Genomic DNA, 21,544 nt, shown 5'->3' with positions numbered 1-21,544 from the left:
CTGATATTAGAGGCTGCCAAACTAACTTGTTTGTCCAACTTTTTTCTTTAGCTGCAACTAAAATTATCCACTGCTCCTTTTGGAGGAGCAATAATACATTTAAGGCTGCTTTGCTTTTTTCAGTCCCCATGCATCATTTCTTAACACATTATATAACTTTAAAGAATAATCAGATGTGAAGGTAAATGTTTTTAGAGGACGCCATGCTGTGTCACAAAGGTTGCCCAAAGTGGAGGCTGCAAAGGCGTAATGTGTACGAGCAAGATTTTTTTGGTACAATAACCATCTCAGAAATAAATCTCACTTTCACAATATCAAATTATTATTATAAATCTAAATATGTTATATAAACTAAAGCATGCTAGTTTACATGTAAGCGCCACTGTAGCATTTCAAATTGATACATGATTATATAAATTATTTGATTGTTTTTCCACAAAAAATATATTCACCAAAAAACAATGCGTCTTATCTGTGACACAATAAACATTTTTTTCTTAAAGTCCCAGTCAGCAAGTCCGGCGGATCAAGGGCACTTTTGAATGATTTTGAATGTTTACAACTCTCACGCTCCTTCCCCACGACCACCGAGCTCCTCCCCCTCGACTTCGTGCCCTTTGAAATCCCTTAGATCACGCCACCTTTGAAACGCGGGTCCGATGTCGACTCTCATTTTATCACGGACACCGTCGCAATCTTTCTTTTTTTCCTTATTTTCCACCCGTGTTTTCTAGGGTTGTAAACGATAAACCGATGCGACCGGATATTCGGTTCAACAAGTGAGAGATACGGCTGCATCGGTAGCAGCCTCCTCAATCGATACGAATTATCAATGAATTCCTAGATAAATCGGTTACAGAGTCATGGATCGGGTATCGTGAGACTTTGAAGCGGTTGGGCATTACACCAGCGTCTCTAAAACAACGCGAGAGCTGAAGCTGCCCGCAAAACGCCGTAGCTGGCTAGCTTGTATGGGTGATAAACAAGGGACAACACAGAACATGACATTAGGGATGCAAATTATCGAGTAATTCATTAATCAATAGTTGTTTCATCTTATCGATCGATGATCGATTAATTGATAAGCGGCAATTCTTCTGAGAAGCTGAATTTCCCTCTGAATGGGTTCTATCTACTGTATACGTAACATAAAATGCTATCTTCCTTATGATATGAAGGAAAATGCAAATCATATTTTGAATAATTTCATTTTAATGCATCAATTTGGGGAATTTTGAGAACCAAAATATGACATATCGTTTCCTGACCAATTTCTTACAAACTGCTGGTACTGATCCAAATGTTGACATACTAAATGGGGTTGAGGAGTTTAAGCATTCAAGAAAAGATGAAAACAAAAATGACTAAAACACAGTGCTGAGCCTTTATACTATTAGTTTATTATGACTATTATTATTATTAATAATTAGGGGTGTAAAGGTACACAAAAATCTCGGTTCGGTACGTACCTCGGTTTTGAGGTCACGGTTCGGTTCATTTTCGGTACAGTAAGAAAACAAAATGCAAAATATAAATGTGCTAGTTGTTTATTACTTTTGTGCTTTTAACAGTAGGAACATGCACTGGAGCTAGAATGCTGCTCAAAAATATAAATACAAGTATTTAAAATATTTATTTAAAAAATAAAAATAAATAAAAATAACAGACTGTTTCTTTAAAAAAAAATCTCCATCTGATGTGCAAAATTGAACAGTTGCAACACTAAATAGTTTCAAGTTGTTGCTCAGATTAAATAACATGAATAAGGCTCAGACTGTTTTTTTAAAAACAAATCTTTTCTCCATCTGATGTGCAAAATTGAACAGGGCAGGGAGAGGCTGTTTAAATGCGGTGGGGAGCTGTGTTTGCACTAAAGGCGGGTCCACACCGGACCGAAAATCGGCGTCTTTGAGAGAGTCGGCGTCCGTGACATGAGTCTCCTTGGTGTGGTCGCTCGAATCGGCCCACGTCGGCGTTCATTTCAGCCTATTCAAATGTGTAATCCGCCATTCGAGTCGGCCATATTAAGTAGCCCGACTTCATTTACCGACGCGAGTCGGGCAGTCGGTGCGGTGTGGACCCGCCTACGCTACGCTCGTCTTTCTCCCCGTTGTAGCGATGTTCACGTGGGGGTGGTGCCGTTTCAAATACGTCAACAGGTTTGACGTGTTGCCAGAAATATACCCGACCTCACATGAACAATGTCGGCAAACCGCTTTGCCGAAGTGTTCCCAAACGGGAGACCTTAATGTCGCGGGAGGGTCCTCCAACTCTGGCTTGTTGCCAACGCTAGCGGCATTAGCCATGACGTCCGCTACTACTGCTGTTTATTGTGTCGCGGTGTGCGCAACTGCGCATGTGCGGCTGCAGCACGCTCCACAAATGCGGTCCTCTACTTAATATGTCCGTATGGAAACTCGTTCGGTACGCCTCCGTTCCGAACCGAGCACCCCGTACCGAAACGGTTCAATACAAATACATGTACCGTTACACCCCTTTTAATAATATAAGTGGGTGACTATTCCTCAGGCTTCCTTGGTGTTTTGGTTTTGACCTCGTACACATACGTCGCCACTCGCCCATCTCTGAGTGACAGCTGTCAATGAATGTGAATGTGTTCTAGCGGAATGTGGACAGGCGATGCGATGTGGGCGGGGACGGAGATAAAATAACTTTAACTTCCTGCGATGCGAGTGAAGCGATTACCAATCAGAATGTAGAATAGAGATGATTGACAGTTGACGTCAGAGAGTTCCATCGAGAGAGTTGCGGCTTGAACTAGCCGTCGGCGGCAGTGATTTTTTTTTTTGCCAGCGAGTAGAATTTAGCGAGAAAGCGAGTGGCGGACGAGTAGCGACTTGTGAACGGGGCTATACGCGCCGTCAAACTCGCCAGCTGAGGGGGGGTCGGCGCAGGGGACGCCTTGCCATGACGGGGGAAAACAGAACGTTGATGAGCCAAACCAGCCGCGAGGATTTTCCCTTATAATAAGCGCTGCGGAAGCGGAATCAAAATAATTTTGGGCGAACATTGAGCGGTGCGCCATAGTCTCATCAATGTGTGGGAAACACTGCTCGTCTTGTTGTTGTCGTCAGAGCCCTGCTTCGCTTGTGTTCGCGCATGTGCGTCAAGTACGTCTGGCGTCAAGCGCGCCCTAACGTGGACTGGTGGGGAATTACGGGTTCAAAACGCAATTAATTGCAATTAATTTATTTTAATCGAGTAATTTCTTATCGACAATTAATCGATAATCGATTAATTGTTTGCATCCCTAATTGACATGTGATTTTGTTGTTCTGTTTTTTTTTTTTGCCAGTGCCATACAGCCACAATGCTTGGGGATATGTGGTATTTTACATATTTGAAAAGAAACTATTGTACTGTCACTTTCATAGAATTGGCTTCTTTATTTTATAAAATATCTACAGCAAATATTAACCGTAGACTCGAATCGTATCGTTCTTACACTGTATGGAATCAATTCTAATCAGTCTGTAATAAAAGGATATCGTTTTTGAATCGAATCGTAACCTGTGTATCTAGATGCACATCGAACATAAGGCATATTTTCACCGCTTTTCAGCAAAATCTGAGAGGTGTCATGTACATGATACCCCGATTTTGGCTGTTTTCACATGGAATGACCCCGTTACTTTCTGACTGAATTGTGCATACACAATAAAAAGACACTGGACAGGGTATGTCCACATTAAGCAGCTAAATTCATCTTTTTCTCTACACTGTTTTACTCTGGAAGCAGGACTGAAACGGTTTTCTACCTCCATAATGGAGCTTATTGTCCTGACCAAAACCATCTGGAAACATTATCCAACAAATCATTTTCACACAAAACCAGCATTTTAAAATTTAGACAGCTTAATGGAGACGTTGTCTTCAGAACCAGGATGCATGTCTGCATGATGAAGAAATGGGCGTCCCTCCCACTGTAACACATCGAATCGTCAAACAGTGCTGTGGGACACGGGGCCCGTTCTTGTGTTTCATTGATTATATCCTGGGTAATTTGCGGAGTGTTTTTGATGAAGATGCTTATGAGAATAAAGATGTCTTTAATAAGAATGAGAGGAGGGCAGCGCCTCCTCTTCCATGAGTACTCCCCCCCCCCCCCCCACCCAACAACCATTTCATTCACCGAAGGTATGCTGTTATCTGCTCCACATGCAACACCTTGGTGAATGTGCAGTCACATGAACACATTGCACCTCTCTTCACCCCAGTCGTGCACTGAATTAATTACCTTTATCTCCATGGCAACCACAATCTCCACAAAGAGACCTTCTCTTCTGTATGACAAGCTTGGAACCATATTGTTATTTTATACTCTTAATTTAAAATATTATTTTTACGCTGTGGAGGCTGCCCGCTTTAGCTGCAATTTATTTTTTCTCGTTTGTTTCCGTTTGATAAAACTGTATCAGATGCATCAAAAGAAAAAAATAGGACATCGTGTTTGTGCTTTTCTAAAACACTGCATGCCATCAGAGGCTTGAGAGACTGCATCTGACAACCTGACATCCACCCTGGAGCCATCAGGGAGGATGTGAGGAAGGTTGTCTGTCGTGCATTTCTGATGAAAAACAAACACACAGGTTCACCCGTTTCTTTAGGCCAGTAGGACTACTTGCTAGAACAATATGGGCTCACACCGCATACAGTCACAGCTATATTTCTGTGGCAGCGATCATTTTCACCAACCACACAACTGGCTCATGGCAAAACTGTCATGGCTACAAGGCGGTTTAACAGTACATTTTTATTTAAATGGCCAGTTCAGCATCTAAAAAAAATGTTCTCGCTGTGAACTGGGATTTACATGACACTTAAAAGAATTTAGGCCCCTGAAGAAAGCAATACACACAATATATTATGCAATTTTATTGCATCAAAGATATTACACGTCAGAGTGAACATCCTTTTTAGCGGAAAAAATAAATGATAAAACAATCGTAAATAAGGCAATCATAAATCAAAAGATGTCCCTGCAGACACAGACTTTTTTAGGTATTTTAAATCTATTTGTATGTTCTCTAGCATGATAGCCAAGTAGACAGGCGGGCTGAATGATTTGAGGAAAATATCTAACTGCAAATTTGATTTGCAATGTATCCAAAAGACTTGTTAATTGTTGTTTGTTTACTTGAATGGGCGCTGGACACTGGAACACTGTCACTAGGGTTTTGTCATGCGCTCACTTTTTTTAATACATTTTTTTTTTTAACACAGATTCTGTTTTATTTTTTCCCAAATTCAGTGTTTTACCATTTAAAGGACATTTTCTATCCGCTGGTGTCAAATTATGTGGTCGTTAGGGTTGGGCATCGTTTGGATTTTACCGATTCCGATCCCGATTCCGATCCCGATTCCGATCCTCTGTTTCGATTCCTGTTCTAAACGATTCTCGATTCCGATTCTTTGAGGTGCAGGTCAACAGGTCCAGTGTTGCCACAGTTACGTTGAAAAGTAGTACTCTTGACTTCACTTAACTTAAATAATTGTTTGCATATTGTAATGGCAGTAACATCATGAATGAACATTTTATGAATATTGAACCAGCATTAGAGCAGCAAGGAGTGTTTTTTATGGAACAAAGGATGAACAAGTATGAGCGGCGTGATGACGAAGGGAGGGGGCGGGGCCAGCAAGCAGCGAGACATTTCTCCACTAAACACTCAAGAGAGACTCCGCTCGCATTTCAGCACAGACTGAGTTAGAAGGAGCTCCGTGAAATCGAGAACTCGTCTTGTTTATTCACACGCTGCGCCTTTTCACCGTCACCGGGCGGGACCGGCTCTTTTAATGTGGTTGTGCCATGCTGTGACTCTAAATGTTTTTTCAAGTTTGACGTTGTATTCTTGAAAGTAGACAACACTTTGTTGTTAACACAGAGTGTACAACGAACCTTTATGTTGCCATCTTTTGCTGAGATGAAGTCGAAATAATGCTTGTATTTCCAGCTGGAAAATGCGTATCTCTCCCCCTCCATTGTTTACGTTTTTGCCGGTATAGCCGACTACACGCGACCGTCCGAAGGTGTCGGCTAACATACGTCACCCCCGAGACGCACGAAGAAAGCAGATCTTTTTTTTTTACTGACAAAAATAGTAACGCGCCGTGTATTTGGATAAGTAACTTTAATCTGACTACTGGTTTGGCAATAGTAGCGCGTTAGACTACTCGTTACTGATCGTTCTATCGCAGAGTCTCCGCACGCCGGGCGGAGTAATACAAACAAACTAGTGCGAGCGGAGTAAAACAAACAAACTAGTGCGGACGTTTAAGAACCAAAAAAAAAAGATCGCAATTCCAACAGCTTCTTAACGGTTCCGGAACCAGAGGTTAGGAACCGGTTCCTATTTGGAACCGGATCTCGATGCCCAACCCTAGTGGTCGTGGTATCAAAATTCAATAAATTAATACAAATCCCCCCCAGACTTTTACTGGTTCAAAGTCAGCACATCTGTTGATCAACTCGGCGCTATTTAAGTTTCACTTTCTGAACGTTTCTGATGTGAGATTCTGTTTGTAGCTGAATCACACGGATTCTTGTGGTTCGAGTCTTATGTTGACAAAACTCATGTTCTTCTGCATAATAAACGTCTTCGACGTGACTATTGATCACTGTGTGTGTGCGCATGTCTCAGCCCCGCTGATTGTAAGCGTCACTCGTGCACGAGGAGCAAGGCACTCCTGATTGGTTAGCAGGACTATCACAAATGGGGAACAATATGAAGATCAGTCAGACAGACGTGCTGCATAAAGGCTCTCTTCAACCACAGCTTATGCAATTACATTGAACAGTTACAGTAATCTAAATCGCAATTTTGATTAAAAAACAATTTATCGTTCAGCTTTTTAATAGGTGCTCGTGGCGATATTCACAACAATGAAAATTTGCCAAAAACGTTACTGTCCACATGTTCCCCTGCCCCCACTGCGTCCCTTAGATCTTTTTATGCGAGTTGATCCCCCCCCCCCCATTCAGCTCCCAGAGTAATTTCCATAGGTCATGGCCCTACCCACTCCACCTCTATTATGACCAGCCCTTTGTCCATACCAGATGTGCTCTCTGTGTATGTGTGTGTGTGTATGTGTGTGTGTGTGTGTGTGTGTGTGTGTGTGTGTGTGTGTGTGTGTGTGTGTGTGTGTGTGTGTGTGGGGCGATGGGGCCCCAGACTCGAATGAACCTCCCCCTCACACAAACACAGAGCCAACCAGAAAGACTCAGCCCCGTTGCATTGTTTGTCCTTGCAGGTTGAAGCTGGAGCCGAAGCTCACGATGGTGGTGAAAACCAAACTGGGGCTCACGCTAGATCAGATGCAACACACCGTCCTTGACTCGGCAGACGGGGGTCTATTGACAGTTTTGGACAGGAAACCTGGCTCGGGGAGTGCAGAAAAGCTCGACAGGGATGTTAAGCCAGATTGCACACTTTGAGTACAATCTTTTGACTGAGAAAGGTGTCGATATGGAGTGATCAATGTGTGTGTGGTGCGCATTGATTCACTTTAATATAGGTAACGATTCACTGAAATTGGAGAAACTGGTTATAGTGGTTGTCATTCCTGTGCAGTATATCATTTGGACATTAAGCAGTATTTTCTGACAACCGCATTAACTGCAACTCATCCTCATGAAAACAATGCGTGTGCCATGCAGCATGCCCATTTTATCAAACGATGAAATAAAACCGAGGCACCGTTTTGTTCCTATCACACAGACAGAGTGGGAGGGAAGGAGAAGGCAGTACATCTGTCTGAGCTGCTGCTCTTATAAATATGCAGCAGCTTGATCTAAAAGGTTAGACAGCCAGCACTCTGGCAGCTGCTCCAACCCAGACACAGTGCACGCCCTTCCATGCAAACAGCCAGCGAGACAGTTCAAGGTGGAGCCATCCATTAAGGGGTGCAACAAAATAATCACCCTCATCATCTTCCAAACATCCTCCCTCTTCACCGTTCCCTAACAGATGACTTCACCAAGCAGAATTTCTCTCCTAATAAACCTGAAAGCTAGACAGGACATGGCTGTCTCTGTTGTTGCAATGAGTCTCGTTTCAAAGTGAGCCAGTGGACTCCATTAGAAAGGATGAACAACTCATCGTTACGGCATCATAGAGAGGAGGGCCCCTTTACACTCGGGGGACGGCAAAAATAAATGTTGAAAATGCGAAACTACTCAATTGTGAATATTTTGCATGAATACCATTCAGGCAGGGAATTTGCCGCAGTTGCAACACATATTCAATGAAATGTTGATGTTTAAATTATCCTATTGAGCCATAGCAGCATCCGTCTGAGGAAAACTGTTGCATAGCCTCAGCAACTGCGCGCTATTTCATTGAGTTTCCTTATAAAACAGTTACAGTGCATATGTCTAGGGATTTTATTGTTAAAGGTAGGAACATATCTTCTGCCCAAAAGGCCAAACCAGGATGAACTAAGTCGACTAAGTGAAACCAGGTGCAACTAATACTGCCTTCCTCAACTAGACCCCGAGATCCATCAATGATTAATTGATGCAGATCCCAAATTCACCATGACAACGGCAACGCGGGCACCGTATTCTCACAAACGGAGCACAAGTTTTTGATGGAGGCGTATGAGGAGTTCAAGCTCCTCAGTAAAAAGAAGTAGTGTGTGTTAATGAACCAAATAAATGTTATATTGTTACTGTAGTGCTTTAATAGGGCGCTCAAATACTACATGAATCAACTTTGACAGGTATGGTGGCTGGGGAGGAAAAATATAGGGCGAACTCGGACTTTACAACAGCGCCCCCAGTGGTTCATAAATGCATTACAACTAGGGATGCAGCGATCAGCATTTTTGGGGCCGATCTGATCACCGATCACAGGAATCATAAATCGGCCGATACCGATCACAGAATGGATGGGAGAATAATAATAAAAAATAATTGAGCCGTAACTGAACATACTGTTGATGACTGCGTAGGACACAGCGGGATTCTGGGTCGGGCTTGGGCTTCATACTTGTGGTGTGAACCGGACCGGCATTTTTATAATAACAATACCGCTCTGCAAAATCCACTGCCCGCTCGTGGCCACTTGCTCGTGTTGACTAGAAACATGTGCGCACGTCGGAGCGGAACCGGACCGGTACTTTTATAATAATAATGCAGCTGTGTGCTTTCATTGCCCGCTTGCTCAGCTCCACTCGGGTGGTTGTAAATAAGCTGACGAACGGTTGACGTTCTCCTTGCATGTGATGTTGATACTTCACCTGCGCAGCTTGCGAAGTTGCACAGGTTGTATTTTGGAACAATCCCAGCAGAGGAGCACTCTGATCCACAGTCACGGGACGAGCCGACTGTGCGCACGAGGGAGGCTGCAAGTCCATAAAAGCTCACCACGCATCACTAGCGCTGTTTACACTGGAACTTTATAGTGGCCGTCGTGAAATTTTCACCCTGTGTCAGGCGCAGTAAAACAGTCTTGGGTAAAAGAATATATAAATATGCGATCAGCTTTTCTGATCGGCACTTTAAGCGATCACCGATCAACCTGTTTAGGGTTCATATCAGCAGATAACGTTAGGCGGCCGGTCAATCGGTGCATCCCTAATTACAACTAGAATCACAGAGAGGGAGTGAGGTGGGCTCGCAGTCTGGTTATCGGACCCCGGTCTTAAACTGATGGTGGAAACCTTTACTGAACAATCTGAACAGCTTCATGAACATAATTATTAGGGCTGTAACGATACACCAAACTCACGATTCGGTTTGTATCACGATTTTTGACCCACGGTTCGATACAAATTTCGATATTATTTATTTTTTTAAATTAAACATTTGATTTATGTAAGATGCAGATTTGGCGTGGAGGGCGTGTCTATTTGATGGTCTGTTAACTGCACAGGTCCCTCACTCAACCTACTACAGAGAAATGTCCCACAAAGCAACGTTGCAGAACCAACTAGTAACTGTAACTGTCTTTGGCAACGGGGAAACAAATACCGCAGCTGTACGTGGAGAAGCGTCCTTCCTCCCGCCCGTCCTACCGACTCCTCTTCACATTTCTGCCCGATAAACAGCGTCTGTCACCGGCAAAAAAAACTTTAACTCACCGAGTGTTTATGATGAAAAAAAATCTCCGCAACGGTCAGCCCTCCGGACCGAGACTTCAGTGAACTTTAGCCTCCGTCGGGTTTTGAGTGACAGGGAGACTCCAGGGAAACCCCTTGAAAACGCACACACGTCATCATCATGACGTGTACCGGGACGTCTCTTTGCGCTGCTTTCTGTGAATTACACAGCGGTTCGTCTTTACTCCAGCGGTGCTTCGCTCCGTGTGAACGAACAACGGCGGAGAATTAGCAAACGACCGCTGCGGTGTTAATGTGGTGTCATTACAGCTCATAGTGCTGATCTGGACCGGAAGTTGTGTCACGATTCTGCCTTCTCGTGGCGCGAGACAGGTTTGTGGATCTGAGTGTCGCGATTTCAGCTTCGATACGTGTATCGTTACAGCCCTAATAATTATAACTGTGACAATGAGGATCACATGTAGAATTTAATAGAATGTATGAATATAGGCTCACTGAATGTAAAATAATGGTCACCGTGTTGAAATAATGACAGCAGGCTACTTCCTGGACGGTAACATGTTACAAGCAGTGGAATTTCTGTAATGAACACGTTGGTTTCCCAGCGAAGTGGCTGAGATGAAAATCAGATTGATAGATCCTGTTAGTCTGGTCTGGAGCAGGCTAGCTCCACAGGATAAATCTCCATGGTAACTTATGCCATAACATGAGAAATGCTTTCATGCAACCGGATCACGGATAACTTCAGCCGGGATGAAGGGAAATCCCAGCTTAATCCCTTATCTAGGTTTTGTGCAACAGGCCCCAGGTCTGTGCTGCCTTGTGATTTGTTGATGCTTTTATTCACTCAGTGAAAGCTCAGAAATCTACCTTGTTGTGGAAAAAAACCCTGCCTCTTTGCAGCTTAATATTTGTACCCCATGTTTTAGTATTCATGACTTTAACAACAGTTCGAAAAAATATATTGACGTGAAACTAAAAACAGAATTCTTTTAAAATACCCAAGGTGGCCTTAAGAATGGCTCTTCTTTGTTTATTCTTCCTTTTGCTGCCTTCAGTGTGTTTCTCAATCATCTGGTGTGATCAGTTACACCAACAAAATATGACTCCTCTTTCCAATCTAGAAACAGGGCAAAAGATCATACATAACTCAAAATAACTCTTTAATCTCTCATTATTTTCCTTGTGTGCTTTAGTTTCTATAAAGCTACTATTTGCAATAATGTAGTTTGATCAGGTTCTGTTTCTTGGACGGTTAAAATCTTAAATCAAACACACCGCATCTCAAGGAAGCATTGAGCACGAAGACATCTTGTTGATAAAAATATAGAATATTGACATCATTGTCTTGAGTCTTCACACCAAACGCAAAGCAAATTTGTGCTGCATTTCTGCCTGGACGACGTTATGTTACGTGTTGTACGGTGTGAGCAAAGGTTCGCTTAGCGTTTGATGTGACCGTAATTTGCAGTTCTCACCAACTCCACATCAACTGAACTTAAACACACCAGCAGTCTTCTCTGCTGCCACACTAAGCAGTGCCTGAATGAGGGAGAGTGGAAGAGTCAGGGGTGGAGAGCACCAGAGGAAGTTAATTGAAGCCAGAGAGGAGAGTGTTGTTTGAAGAGGCTGAGTCACAGCTCAGAATGAACCTGCTGACTGTCTGGTAGGCTGCTGTAAGAGAAAACTTAATTAGCCATGAGTCTGCATCTGAAACCTGTGCATTGCAGAAGTTTCTTTACGTTTTGTATGCTTTGAATACACGGTGAAAACATGTGGGCTAAAGGAGTTTGCTTTTGCTTTGCTCTGCTGTCAACTTGTGGTTTTCCTCTGGTAGGTAAACAAAAAGGTGAAAAACAACCACACGAAACGGATTATTCTACCGGAAGGTGAAAGCAGTCGTCTCCCTCCTTACTGCCTCCACAGCTGAGTCAACTTGAGCCAGGTAATTGAAGGAACTGTCATTTACTGTCAAAACCAGCTAAAACTCATATTTACACAGTTGTTCAGCAGTAGATCTCAGTTGGAACCTCGACATTGTTGTTCAGGCTGTAGGTGTAGCAGTGAGAGATTACATTGCACCCTTACTTTTATGACCATTTGGTCCGACAACACTGTGGGCTGTGGCACTTTGTCTGAATTACAAATAACCTAGAGTTCGGCTGTAGAAGTCCACATAATTGTTTCTTTTGAAGCTTTGTTTGGATATTGAATTCAATTATTTTGGATACAAGGTAGCACCGTTCAACTCCATACACTCTATGACACCTCTTCAACAAAATATAGTAGTGGTGTAACAGGCTGTAGTTGATTCATAATAATAAATTAGATATGAGAGGGGGAATATGACCTATTTAACTCTTGAACATTAGCCCTAAGCAGCTTGTAATGCATCATTAAAATCACTAATGCCAAGATTACTTTTAATCAATACAAATACAATCATGTATTTCCTAAGCATTTGATTTGTGTTTTATGCAAACAACACTAACAAGACAATAACTAAGAAAAAGGATAACATTTAGAATTGTTGACAGATTACCAGGGCTGTAAACTAGCAGTCGCCACTCGCCAAATGCGACTAAAATATTCCCCTGGCGACTTAATTTTGGAGGGATACATGCCACTGGGGCGGGTAAATGTTTGGCCCGATGGTCGTGCTCTTGCAATAAATTATGCATGATATAACAAAACATTGTAGTAGCTGTAAACTGATAAATTATGACGGTAGCAAACGTCAAGCTAAACCGGTGATTTGTTGTGTGTCACACTGAAGTAGCTCCCCAGACCGCTGTAGAAAATAGTTCCCCCGAAGCAACGTAGCGTGCGCGTCACCGCTCTTTAAAAGTTTGGCGCAGTGAGTGTGATTCACACCGGCCGCGGAAGCGCCGCCAATAGCCGCGGCCGTCCCGCGCCGTGAAGCGATCGTTTCGGCGTCTGCTCTATTTTTGCGCGTGCCGCGAGCGAACGCGTCAATTCTGGCAGTAAATCACACAAAGAAACAGGAAACAATCCGGTCAATTTTCAAAATAAAAGCAATTTTCAAAATAAAATACCGCGATTGACAAATGCGATCAGATTTGTGTATCTCAACTTGCACTGGGAAACAGGAAGCGAAAATACATTTAATAAATGTGAAGAGTAGATAAACAAATATGCGTATTTCAACGGTATATCTGCACGTCTCTCTCTCTCTCTCTCTCTCTGTCTCAGTTCTGATGAGTAATTAATGAGTGTTTCCTTTGTCACAGTTTTGCACTGTTAAAGTTTTCAATTTGCAATGTTTGAGATGAAATGAATGAAATTCAATTAATACTTTGGCCTCTTTTTTAAGCATGTACTGCTGTATAATACTGTTATCTCAATGAAAAGTAGTGAAACAGATGTATATGCAACAAAAAGGCCGGTAAAAAATGTACTTGGCCGGTAGATTCTTTCATCTACCGGTCCCCTTGGCAGGTGAGCCAAAAAGTTAGTTTACAGCCCTGCAGATTACACTACTTCAGGACACTTGAAATTGTTTTTCGACTGTGGAGAACAAAAATTGTAAATATGGGCTGCTAAAATAAAAACGAGCTGTATCAGCAGATATGGCTCATTGACAGTCAGCAATAGGGATGCAAACAAATAATCGATTATCGATTAATTGTCGATAAGAAATTACTCGATTAAAATAAATTAATTGCAATTAATTGCGTTTTGAACCCGTAATTCCCTGCCAGTCCACGTGAGGGCGCGATTGACGCCCGACGTACTTGACGCACATGCGCGAACACAAGCGAGGCAGGGCTCTGAAGACAACAACAAGGCGTATGGGAAGCGGGACACTGGCAGCAGTGTTTCACACACATTGACCATAGTCTCAATGTTTGACCAAAATGATTTCATCAAGGCAAATGGACTTAACTAGCGGCTCTAATGATAGGCCTACACAGGACGGCAGCAGCGCGTATTATAAGGGGGCGTTCACACCGGACGCGATAGACGCGAATACAATCGCGTGAGACGCGTGTATCGCGCCGCTTGATCATTTTGGACTATTCGCGTCATTCGCGTCTTTCGCTTCATTCGCGTCTTTCGCTTCATTCGCGTCATTCGCTTCATTCGCGCATGACGCTCATTTTTGAGGGGAGCCGGCGGGTCACGTCGGCGGACCCTCCTCCTCCGCCTCGGGGTACCCGATGCCAGAGTCCGTGAGCCTCCTCCGGGAGCCACGTCCCTCGCACCTCTCCCCAGAGTCGGGGCCACATTCGACCTCAGATCAGACGAGACAACCCGCTGAATTTAAGCATATTACTAAGCGGAGGAAAATAAACTATCTAGGATTCCCTCAGTAGCGGCGAGCGAAGAGCCCAGCGCCGAATCCCCGTCCGACGGGCGGGCGGACGTGGGAAATGTGGCGCACGGAAGACCGATTGCCCGGTGTCGCGCGGGGGCCTGAGTCCTTCTGATCGAGGCTCAGCCCATGGACGGTGTGAGGCCGGTATGGCCCCCGTCGCGCCGGGGTCCGGTCTTCCCGAGTCGGGTTTGGTAATGCAGCCCGTCCATCTCAGCTCATCTGTCTGTCGGCTTGAACTCGTCGCTGATTGGATGTCGCGGGGCGATGCCGCCTGAAAAGTTCGATATTTTCAACTTTATTCGCGCCGCGTCAGACGCGCCATTCGCGCCGCGTCTCATCGCGCCAGACGCTCCATTCGCGCCGCCTCCGCCTGAATCGCGTGTCATCGCGCCATTTACATTGGTTTTCAATGTAGAGTCGCCGCTCAATTCGCGTCTATCGCGTTCGGTGTGAACGCCCCTTAAGGGGGAATCCTCGCGGCTGGTTTGGCTCATCAACGTTCTGTTTTCCCCCCCGCCGACCCCCCCTCAGCTGGCGAGTTTGACGGCGCGTATAGCCCCGTTCACATACGTCGCTACTCGCCCGTCACCCCTCGCTTTCTCGCTGAATTCTACTCGCGGGCAAAAAAAATGAACTGCCGCCAGCGACGAGTTCAAGCGACAACTCTCTGTGGAACTCTCTGTAGACGTCATCTGTCAATCATCTCTATTCTACATTCCGATTGGTACTCGCATCGCAGAAAGTTACAATTATTTAATTTTATCTCTGTACCCGCCCACATTCCGCTAGAACACATTCACATTCATTGACAGTTGTCACTCAGAGATGGCGAGTGGCGACATATGTGAACGAAACCAAATCACCAAGGAAGGCTGAGGACTTATATTAATAATAATCATAATAATAATAGTCATAATAAACTAATAGTATAAAGGCTCAGCACTGTGTTTTAGTCATTTTTGTTTTCATCTTTTCTTGAATGCTTAAACTCCTCAACCCCATTTAGTATGTCAACATTTGGATCAGTACCAGCAGTTTGGTAAGCAAATTGGTCAGTAATTGATATGTCATATTTTGGTTCTCAAAATTCACCAAATTGATGCATTAAAATGAAATTATTCAAAATATGATTTGCATTTTTCTTTATATCATAAGGAAGATAGCATTTTATGTTACGTATACAGTAGATAGGACCTATTCAGAGGGAAATTCAGCTTCTCAGAAGAATTGCCGCTTATCAATTAATCGATCATCGATCGATAAGATGAAACAACTATCGATTAATGAATTACTCGATAATTTGCATCCTTAGTCAGCAATGATATCTAAATAAAAAACATGATCTGGGTACCTCTAGAAGTTATTTTAGCTTTACTTCTATCCCTACTGGATCCCCGACTCAAACCCCTCTTTTTGGGGAGGATTGGTTATATCGTGCACTTAACTACCACCAGAAAATACTGTTTACCACAGCTTTTAAAACAGCACCACTTCTTCAAACTGCAGGTCTGGAAGTCGCTCTAATTCCTCCTCCCATCTGACATGAACAAGCATAACTCTCGCCTCTCACAAAAACAGAATCAGCGGTGGAGCTTGCGATTCCCTGGCCTCCCCCGCGGGGGGGAGCAGAGTGGGGGGCCATTCATTAACGCGTTGCTGCCTTTGAATCCGATGGCCACTGGCATGGCTACAACCTCTCAAATTAGTCGTGGTTCCTTGGGCCGGGACAACGGGCGTCTAGGGTCACTCGCATGCCTGGCATTCCTGCTGCTGGTCCTGACAGCAGCAGCACCCAGAAAAACAACGCCACACACACACACACACACACACACACACACACACACACACACACACACACACACACACACACACACACACACACACACACACACACACACACACACACACACACACACACACACACACACACACACACACACACACACACACACACACACACACACACACACACACACACAGTGGAAACGCACACAACCGACACAAAAATGGCCTGCAGCTGGGGAAAGAGGGGAGGCATGGTGCAGATAAAAAAGTAAGATCAAAACATCAACTCTCGTCTCTGCAGAGTTTTTTTTTTTTTTTTTTACAGTATCCGTACAAAGATAAAAAAACAACTACAACCTATCTGTTGAACCCTACTGAGGAAAGAAAGCAGAACTCCCACAGTGGCCTTGATAAAAAATCCCATGACTGTTGCCTTACTGAAAAATATTACTTCCCGATTCGTTTCTGTTTTCCTGAAGGACTGAACACTGATTATAAATATATATACTACTTTACTTTACTTTACTTAGTTCAGTCTATAGTAGTATATCTGGAGCGTTCAATACATTTTAGTGCATACATTCAAAGTTCATATCAAAGTTCTAATCTTAAAGGGTGAGGGAGGGAGGGCGGGAAAGGTGGTGGGGGGGGGGGGGAGTAAAATGTGAGTACTGTACCTGTTGTAATTGCATTATGTACTTTTGTTAGTGCTCAATGAAACATTTATTAAAAAAAAAAAAGAAACGACTATGCATGTAGTTCTCATCTTGCTTTGAGTGGTAATGAAAAATGACAAATGTGCTTCCAAATACCAGTGTACTAAAAGCTGCATGAATATTGAGCGTGGAATTGTTGGACACTACATCTCCATAATAACACTCACCAGTGTTTCCCGTTAATTAACTGGACTGTGGAGGGGCACCAATGTCATATTTTGTCGCGCCACCATTTCATAATGAACTGAAAACGTTTAAGCTGACGCAGAAGGAGCTGCAAGCCACTAGCAAGTCAGTCTAGAGTGGTTGCTGCTCACCGCTGTGCAGGAAACGTGCCCAGCCAGGACAACGCTGGTTGAGAACTATGAGAACTACGAGAATACATCAGTTTATTGGTTGGTTAACATTGTGTATTAATTACCTGAATCTGCAAAGTAGTCTGACTAATAATTATTACAGTAAAGTTAAAATATTAAAAAATGAAATATTTCACTCTAAGGTGTACACAGTAAATCCCCCAGTGTAAAATATGCATTGTCAAAGTTTAGGGCCTCTTACGGAGTTATGAGAACGGCCTGAGTAAGACGCCCCCTAGTGTTGGTGAACATTTTCGTAGTTAGAATACTTTATGGAAGAAGTACTCTGGAAAGCCCCGTCCATCTCCTCAAACGGACTAGAAATTTCCAGGAGCCATTTTTTTGTCATCTAGTGACTGAAGATAAGTTTCTCCTATTCACCTTTCAAAACAATTATTTTGCATTTCAACCGAAGCAGCATTTTAGAATAACGTTATATTGTTGTTCACGATGCACTCCAGCTGGTTTTGTGTCTTAAAATAGCAAATTCTATATAGGGCTAATGTGACTGAGTTGATAGCTATCTTAAATGCGAAGGTAACATTAAGGTAATGTAATTACCAATAACTCTGTATGTTAAATAAGCTAATGTTGGCAAGAGGAAACGTTAACATTCCATGGTGGATGGGTGATTTTGTTATAAAAGGAGAAAAAACTGCATGTGTGGAGAGTTGGCTAAACTAGCTAATGCTTGGTTGTTTAATTAGCGTTTAATTGATAGACATACCATTATATAACATTCATCTCTTTTGTTTCTGTGTACAGGATGGGACAGTGATCTTTCCTCCATTATCCTCCCCCTCCTCCACCGGATTCCTCCTTCAGCCCATGGAAAAGACCAGGCAACTTGTGTCTGCATCTCAAGCTGAGAAGCATCTTGTTGTGTTCAAGAAGGTTTGTATTGTAACTGTCAATGTCCAAAAAGTTTTTTTCCCTATTGAGCGAGCCTTGTGTTTTCACCTCATTTGTAATGTATAAAACTGATTTTACTTATTTTATCCTCAGAGTGGAACAAGCATCCAGGACCATGTTGATGCCATCAGCAGCACCACTCAACCCTATCTGCTTGCCGTTGGGATGAAGACCATCAACAAGTTCTTCATCGTTCTGGACAAACAGGTCATACCATGCAAGTCGACCAGTTCTCTTGGAGCTTTTGATGAACTATTTAAAACGCACTTTGAATTTGGTACCATTTACAATCAGGTGCTCCACAACATGTACAACTTCATACAAACACCTGTTCACAACATACTGTAGATATCTGCAAAGTCCAGGAGAGCCCACGTGTTGCTGAGGCCAGGGCCAGACTCCTACACTAGTTAATGCATACATTGACACACAGTATTGTTTTTTGGGGTATTGTGAGTGGTTTTCTGATATTACCCGTCTTATTTAATACCATGGGGTTGATTTGTTTTGTTTGCCAGACTCCTTTTGTGAGTACCAACATTGTTGGTGAGGCATATGCGACTGATTCATGGTTTCTGTCCTGGTAAATCACTGAAATGTGCTCAAGGAGGACGTTGTCATGTGATATGGGAGCTACCTGTCACACTTGGATCTCAAACTTAAACAAAATGTAAACTAAACCTGGAGGGTTATGATTTTATTTTTAATACATTTATATTAAGACATGGATTAAATGGTATTTGTTGTTTTTTCACCCTGTAAATATTTGAAGTTTTACTTGTTTAGATGTTAGCGGTATATGGTAAAGTATAAAAAATAATTCTATTTAAAAACATGATATTAAAAAGTAGTAATCACGAAGGTGTTGGGTAAGAATAACACATATAGGGTGCAAATACATGAGTTAATTATGTTCAATGATGTTAAATGATGCGTTATGATAAAATACAATTTTACCTATTTTAAATAGTTAAAAAAATAAAATCAATATGTGGCGGACAATGTTGTAAGAGTGCTATGCGGAGATGAATGAACGGAATGATATTTATATTTCAAAATCGCGTCGAGAAAAGAAAAAACCCGGAATCAATTTGTGGCGCTGCCTCACGTATTGGTCTGTATGGAAAACACTGGATTAACACTGCCAATTTTACTGTATAGTGGACTAGAAGTATGAAGTTACATACAATTTAAATAATCAAATAAAGTACCTCAAGTACAGTACTTGAGTAGCATGAATGTATTTAGTTAGATTCCACCACGATGCAAGCAAAAAAGTGTTGACAAGAGCACAAAGTTCTTCATGGCTTTAGCCAATTAATTTTTCTCTCCAAGTGCATGAGATTGATGCATTTAACATTAAAATGTACAGAATGTACGAGTGAATGTGAAGTTGAGAGAGAATTTGTGGACAAAAGTGAGACAGCTCTCAAACTGAGCAAATAAAATAAATCTCTGGAAGAGCTTTTTGTGAAACAGTCACTAAGTGTAAGAAAAGTGTATTCGAATGACGCCATTTCAGGACATGCCTTATGTAATGTCAACTTCCTTAGCTTCAAACTGCCCAAACACTGCAACGTTTTCCTGAGCATATAGTGTATGCAGCATAAAGTGGGACACATACATGCCTAAATCCCTAGTTATTTCCAGAATGTTATGACCAGTAAAAACCCCAGAGCAAAAAGAGCCGAGACAACACTCCAAAGCAATCCCATCCACAGCCAGGACTAATCGGGAGTCTCCCTTGACAGTGTCTTGCATTTGACTGAAAGTGCTGACACAACACTCATTCTGTATAGCAGCCACTCCAGCTTAATGTGGACCATTTACTTACTGTGCCTAAAGGGGGCAGGGGAGAAGCACAAGACTCAGAGCAGACAAATGAAAGTGGAGGGTGGGAGGGAGCTGAAAGAGAGGAGGGGATGGGTAGGGGGGCTAGTGACAGAGCATGAGGATGCAGCCTATTAAGCGAGAGGATGAGTGAAACTGGTGGGATGAGGAGAGTAATCGTGAACCCACCCAATTTAGCACACTGCCAGCACTCCTGTGTGTGTGTGTGTGTGTGTGTGTGTGTGTGTGTGTGTGTGTGTGTGTGTGTGTGTGTGTGTGTGTGTGTGTGTGTGTGTGCGCGCGCTGTATGTGAATGCTTCTTAAGCAAGTGTGTGTGAGCTGCAGGGGTGTGGTGCTGAACACCGAAAAGCAACGTGACATGTTTAAAGTGTCAATGATAGCAGGTGGATTAAAATCCTATCCTTGAGTGTACTGTATATAAAAGCCTGGATATGCACGTGACTCATCTGAAATGTGTTACGATTCTCTCTCACCGTGTGTGTGTGTGTGTGTGTAGGGATGGGGGGGGGGTCTGCATTTAAAATATCGGATTCTTTATGGTGAAATGCCTCAACCATGCACGCCATGACAATCCCAATTCTGGACAATTCCCTCCCTTCTTCGTGGTCTCTGAGCCAACATATCTATTTAATAAGCAGTGTGCATCTGAGGCAGCGGTGGGGTATATGAGGACACGACCCTGCTTTTGGCGTGGGGAGGTTCTGACGTGTCTTTATGTATGCCGTTTGAAAAGCATGCTCCTCCACTCATGGCGAGGCTCCCTCTCCACACAAAGGAATGTTACACAAAGGAAACGCGTGAGTCTTTGATTCAACAGAGTGGAAAAAAACTCATTTTCATTTAAGCCTTCTCGTTTTGCAATATGCTCACGGTCGAAACAAAGAAATGCCACACAGTTCCGTCGCAAAATGAAAATAAAATCTGAGCGTAATGAGAGCGGGCATTAATGAGAGCAGCGGTTGTGACTGGTGCACACATCCGTGCCGTTCTCTGATGGGGAGCTATCACTGCCGAAACCAAGACACAAATCCTGCGGGGTAAACAAATACTGCTTATCAGTAACCATAAACAGCACATTATACACGACTGGAGGTTCCTACGGCACCATAAGGAGACGCTCGCGTATTCCGCATGATTGAAAGACACCAAGCACGTTTGGTCTCCTTTACACATTTCAACTGCAGTCGTCCTCCACCTCTACATCGTGACTGCGAAGCTATTTCGAGTTTGTAGTTAAAGTATGTGCCGTTTCAATAACGCGTAAACCTACTGCGCAAGAAGACTGCAACACATCAACAAACAAGACTTCAACGATTCACATTTTAAGTCTGGCGCACCGCCTGTTATTCACACTGAGGATGAAGAGGTGCATCTACTGACAGCAAACTGTTTAACCGGTCATATCTGGGATCAATGCCATCATCCCCGAACACAAAGTGTAATTTCACGGGCTCTTAACGGTCGTTAAGGTACATCGAGTTATGAATATTTAAAAAACATCG

General features: G+C 43.1%; 1 protein-coding gene across 1 annotated transcript in view; it reads right to left on the bottom strand.

Annotated features, from left to right (window-relative positions):
• Positions 1-21,544, bottom strand: part of tgfbr1b (transforming growth factor, beta receptor 1 b) — an 80,041-nt gene that overhangs the window by 57,532 nt on the left and 965 nt on the right. The window lies entirely within an intron of this gene.

This window comes from Eutrigla gurnardus (genome assembly GCF_963514095.1).
Source record: "Eutrigla gurnardus genome assembly, chromosome: 18".
Lineage (NCBI taxonomy): Eukaryota > Metazoa > Chordata > Actinopteri > Perciformes > Triglidae > Eutrigla > Eutrigla gurnardus.
Note: the sequence above shows the minus strand (reverse complement) of the source record. Positions and strands in the feature narration are given on the sequence as shown.